We start from the raw sequence: 6000 nt of genomic DNA on the forward strand, positions 1-6000 counted from the left end.
GGACTCACCTCCCACAAGGATTTAAGAATTCCCTGACCATTTTCTGGGAAGCCTTGGCTTCCGACCTGAACTCATTCCAGCCAGAACAGTTTTGATGCTGGCTGCTACAGTATGGGGATGACTTGCTGTTGGCTGCTGAGAATAAAGAGGACTGCTGGGAAGGAACTAAGGCTTTGCTAGAGATGTTGATGGAAGCAGGCTACCAAGTCTCGAGGGAAAGGGCACAGATCTGCAAGGAGGAGGTAAGATATTTTGGGGTTGTCCTGAGAAGGGGCACAAGACTGTTGGACCAGTCTAGGAAAGAAGTAGTCTTGAGAATCCCACGACCAAAAACCCTACGACAGGTCCGAGACTTTTGGGAAGCCACTGGGTTCTGTAGAATTTGGATCCCAGGATACTCTCAGATGGCCCAGCCCTTATATGAACTGGCAGGGCCAGAAGGGGATTCACTAAATTGGACAGAGAGGCAATAACAAGCCTTTGAAAAGTAAAAATTGGCTATTACATCGACACCCACGTAGGGTCTGCCAGAACTTACTAAGCCATTTGCTGCTGTTTATGTAACTGAAAAGGACAACGTGGCTATGGGGGTGTTAATCCAGACTGTGGGGACATGGGACCGACCGGTGGCCTATCTCTCAAAACGGCTGGACAACGTTACTACCGGGTGGCCTGGGTGCTTATGGGCAATTGCCGCGGTTGCCTTACTGGTCCGAGAAGCGACCAAGCTGACTTTGGGCCAAAACTTAACCGTAAAAGTCCCCCATGAGGTCAACGCTCTCCCACTATTGTAGCCACACATTCTGGGAAACAAACTCAGAAGGACATTGCAGATAGTGGAGTGCAGTTTATTACACTGGCGGGCCCAAGGCAGTCTCCTCTTAGCCAAGGACCCCACCAGTTTTTGTGAAAACCTTATATACCCTAAGTGTATAAGGTTCCCTGAAACTAGTCTGAACAAAGGAAAAAGATACAATCAAAGTTAACCTGTGATCATATGCCTTAAGCCTACGTAGTTAACAGTGGGCAGTTATCAATAGGCCTGTGGTCATACCCCAATAAGCATAATAGAATGTTTGATTCTATTCAGTTACACAGATAACTAGGATATTCTTTTAGGCAATGGAGAGCCCTGGGGCTCTTCCTTCTGGGGGTATGTCGTTTCCATAGATACTGGGCATATAGCTCAAAGTCCACAGTCCTGCCCAAGATGGAGTCCTGCTTTCAAGATAGAGCCTGTTCTGTTTCCTCCTTCACTACGAGGGGGTCCCCACAAATGGTTGTCAACGTCCTGGATTACCCAATACCAGGGACTTTTATGAGAGAACCCCCATGTTACTATTGAGCTCTGTCAGGCCTTAAATCCGGCTACACTCCTTCCTGTGGGGAAAGGTGGACCTTCACATAATCGTGAAGCAATCCTGGAAGAAGTTTATGCTAGCACACCTGACCTGAGGGACCAGCCAATCCCGGATGCAGACTGGGCCCCGTACGCCGATGGCACCGGACTGGTGAAACAAGGACAGCGGCTGTCGGGGCACGCGGTAGTCACAGAGAAGACCGGCGTCGAGGCTGGCTCTCAGCCATCCCACTCGTCTGCTCAACGGGCCGAATTATGGGCTCTAATGCAGGCCCTCCAGTTGTCAAAAGGTAAGGCAAACATTTACTCTGACTCCAGGTATGCTACCGCTACTCTGCATGTGCATGGGGCCCTATACAAGACATTAAAAACAAGGAAGAAATCTTGACCCTACTAGATGCTGTATGGGAACCTGAAAAAATAGCAGTGATACATTGCCGGGGTCACCAAAAAGAGGACAGCCCGCAGCTGGGGAAACCAGCTGGCAGATAGAGCCGCAAAACGAGCGATTGAGGAGTTTGGAGGTGCTGGGGGTGGGATTGTTAAGACTTTTGTGCTTAACAACTCTCCCACAGTGTACCCCGGCCCAAGACCAGCTGTCTGAAACAGAAAGGGCCACCAAGAATGAAAAGGGTTGGTGGGAGCTGCCATATGGCAGGCTGCTAGTTCCCAAGGCATTGGCCCCTTCATCAGTGTCTAGGGTAAAGCAGACTACCCACTTGGGATGTGACAAAATGGAAAAGTTAATTTGGAAATATTTCTTAATACCACAGCTTTCTTCCCTGTGTAAAATGGAATCCCAGAACTGTTCTGCTTGCTCACAGGTCAGTGCTGCTCCCGGACATAAACAGAAAACTCCAGGAATACAGTTAAAGAGCACCCTTCCCTTTGAACATTCAGAAGTGGACTTTACTGAGATGAAACCCTACAGACACTATCGTTATTTACTGGTCATGGTATGTACCTTCTCAGGATAGGTAGAGGCCTTCCCCACCCGAACTGAAAAAGCAAATGAAGTGGCTCGCTGTCTGATTCGAGAAATAATCCCCAGATTTGGGTTCCTGACCAGTATAGGATCAGACAACGGCCCTGCTTTCATAGACGATTTAATTCAACAGGTATGTAAAGCTCTAAATGTCAAAAGGAAATTACATACACCATATTGGCCCCAGAGTTCCGGAATGGTGCCGAGAACTAACCAAACCCTTAAAGAAACACTTTCAAAATGTATCATAGAGACTGACTGTTTATGGATGGACTTACTTCCAGTGGCCTTGCTCAAATTAAGAGTGACCCTGCATTCCCACGGTTATTCTCCTTATGAAATTGTCTATGGGAGACCCCCTCCCATAGTAAGACAGGTGTTGGCAAATTTGCCACAGGTAAGAGGAGATGGGATTTCACAGCAAATGGAACAATTAGGTAAGGTAATAAACCAGGGAACTAAGTTTGTCCAAGAAAGGGTGCCATTCCCCCTTGAGAAACAGATTCATGAGTTTCATGAGGGGATCAGGTGTGGGTCAAGGACTGGAAATGTGACTCCTTGGCCCCACAGTGGAGAGGCCCATACACTGCTGTTCTAACTACGCCTACAGCAGTTAAAGTTGCAGGTGTCCCTCCCTGGAGGCATCACAGAAGGGTGAAGAAGACATACCAAGCAGACCCTGAGGATGCCGAGTGGACTACACAAAGGGACCCTGCTGATCCCTGTGAAACCCAGATCATCTTAAAAAAGAGGAAGCAGAAATGAAGCTCTGCAATCAACTTCTGCTACATGGGCTTGCCGGCATCATCCTGAGACTCGCCACAGTTTCAGCACAAGAGAACATTTTCATCTCGTGGGCACATTCTTATGCAGACTTTGATAACATGTCTAACTGTTGGGTTTGTGGAGCCATGCCTTTGTCAGTGATGGACGGACTTCCTTGGTGGGTGTCTCCTCTCCATAAGGGAGATTTTAGCCCCCTTTGTTCCTTTTTGAGACAACAACGAGAAACATTTCTTTCTTTGGTTATTCACAACCTGTCGCTTCTTTCTTGGTGTAAAGTGGACTCTAATCAGACTGATCAAGGCCATGGGGTGAGATTTGAAGTAAATGCAAGCTTTACAGAAGTAACAAAAGCCTATACTTTTTACTTAAAAATAAAAAAGGATGAGAACTCTAGGGCCAGTAAAAAGGGCCAGTCCATCAGGTACTTTGAACAATTTGACCAGATATGAGACGAATATTTTTGAAGGACTCCAGATCAAAGCCAGCCTATTGTCCCTGCCCCTATCTGTTGGGAGCAAAGGGAACAGAATATTGGATTTGGTGACCATCCTGTAGATCCAAAAGAATTAAAATATGTGGGATACTTTTCCTCTGAGCAATGTGCACAAATATTAAAGGTCACCTATCGCTGGCCAGGTTCAGACTGGAAGAACAACCCTGGGATCCGATCAGTGGTACCTAACGGTACCCAATGGCAGCGTGGATTGAATTTGTGTCCTTGGCTTCCAGTCTGTTGGGTCAGCCGCTGCACTTTAGGATTTGCCTTTGCTCAGGGAAGTATTAAGCCATCCTTACAACAAGCTCCAGTAAATTTGCCTTATTTACATGCACGGCGGGCAAGGTCCGTGTTTCAATGGTATGATTACATAGCTGCCTTGTTCATACCATCTATAGGAACAACAGATACTATGACTGAAGTAGAAGCTCTAACTAACTTCATGAAACAGGGCCTCCTGGACAACACAAAGGTGACCCAAACTTTAAATGAAGAACAAATAAAAATGAGAAAGGCAGTAATTCAAAATCAGATGGCTTTCGAAATACTTAACGGCTGCTCAGGGAGGGACCTGTGCTACAATTAAAGTTGAGTGTTGTGTATATATTCCTGATTTATCTGGCAATGTATCAGGCGCTCTAGCAGACATGAAAAACCAGGTAAGAGCTATATCTAATGATAATATTCCTTTTTGGACTTCTGTTTTGTCGTGGATAAAGGGCGATTGGTGGAAAACCATTGGCCATCGTTATAGTGGCTCGGTTGATTTTGTCATGTGGACCTTGCATTCTCCAGTGTATTGTCAACTTTGTTTTGCTGAGATTGAATTCATTCACCCAAATATATGCCAGAAGACCCAGGGTACAGTACATCCCTATGAATGATGCTCACACTGAGAGCATCATGAGAGGGGAATGAAGGAGGAAAGGAGCGGGTTGCCCTGACTAAACTGACTCTGTTTTAAAGGGAAGGAAACTCCATCTTGCACTCTCCGCGAACTTTGGACTACATATCTGGTAACCAAAGCCTCCCCAGTGGATAAACACCAGACCAGGCTGACCTCGTACCTAGCCTCCCCAGAGCCAAAAAGAATGCAATAATCCACTATATAATCGATCACTTTCTGTAGTTCTAATAATGCCCATTGATGAGGGCTACACTGCATGACTAGATGACCTTTAGAAGATGAATCATGACTGTAGCCTGTTTGTATCTCTTCCTAACATTTTCCAGAGCAGACTTGAGAAATGTGGGGATGTGGGCTTGGGCATGTACACTTCGGGTATAAAAGGCTGTTGTCACAAAGATCGGTCGGGGTCCTTGGCTAAGGAGGAAACTCTGTCTGGGACCCGCCGGTGTAATAAACTGCACTCCACTATCCACGCTGTCGTTCTGAGTGAGTTTTGCTTCCCAAGGCGTTTGGCTCTAACAATAATACCTCATGATGTCAACATTTCTTCCATCACTTGTAAAGACAACTTCATCTTGGGGTTTCCCTGGTCGTTTAGTAGTTAGGACTTCAAGCTTCCAATGTAGGGGACATGGAGTCAATCCTGGTCAGGGAACTAACATCCTGCAAGCCTTGAGGTGTGGCCAAAACCAAACCAAACAACAACAACAATAAATTCCCCTTTGTCATAAGCAAGTGGATTTCCAGTCATAGCAAACCATCATCCAACAGGCAAGTAGGTCCTAAAAAGATGGAGGTGGGGAGGAAACGGGGCTCAAGAGGGAGACTGAGGGCCCTCTATTTGGTTTGGCCCTTTTACAGCATAGATCTGTTTGATCCTTTTTAAAATTTTTATTTATTTTGGCCACTTGGTGGTGTGATATCTCAGCTCCCAGACCAGGGATCAAACTCGCGATGCCTGCAGTGGAAGCGGGGAGTCCTAGCCACTGGATTGCCAGGGAAGTCCCTCCATCAAGCACAGATTTTTAAATGCCTCCCTTTCCTAAGGAAGTGTTCGTCCTCTCCGGGCGGGGCACAGGGCGGCGCCGCTGGCTTTCAAATTGCGGAACTTCCTAGCGGGCCGGGGGACGGGGTAGGTGGGGAGGGGGCGGGGACAGGGAGAGCCCGAGGCAGGGAGACCGGAGGGACCGCAGCAGGTCCGGCTGCCTCCAGGGTCTGGCGGGAAGGTTCTGCCGGAAATGCAAATCTGCTGAGGGTGGGGTCAGTTCCTGGGACGATTCCCCGGGAGCTGGCGAAGGTGCAGGTCTGGGGATTCTCTCCCGGCTTGCCTCTACCACCTTCCCCGCCACACCGTCCACGGTGAGCCGTGGGATCAGGAAGCAGGTACAAAATCCCCGGGCAGGATAAGAACTTGGTTTTGATCCTTCCTGTAGGGGTGGGGGTGGGGGTCTTGTTATTTTTAT

Source organism: Bos taurus, chromosome 18 (assembly GCF_002263795.3).
Source record: "Bos taurus isolate L1 Dominette 01449 registration number 42190680 breed Hereford chromosome 18, ARS-UCD2.0, whole genome shotgun sequence".
NCBI lineage: Eukaryota > Metazoa > Chordata > Mammalia > Artiodactyla > Bovidae > Bos > Bos taurus.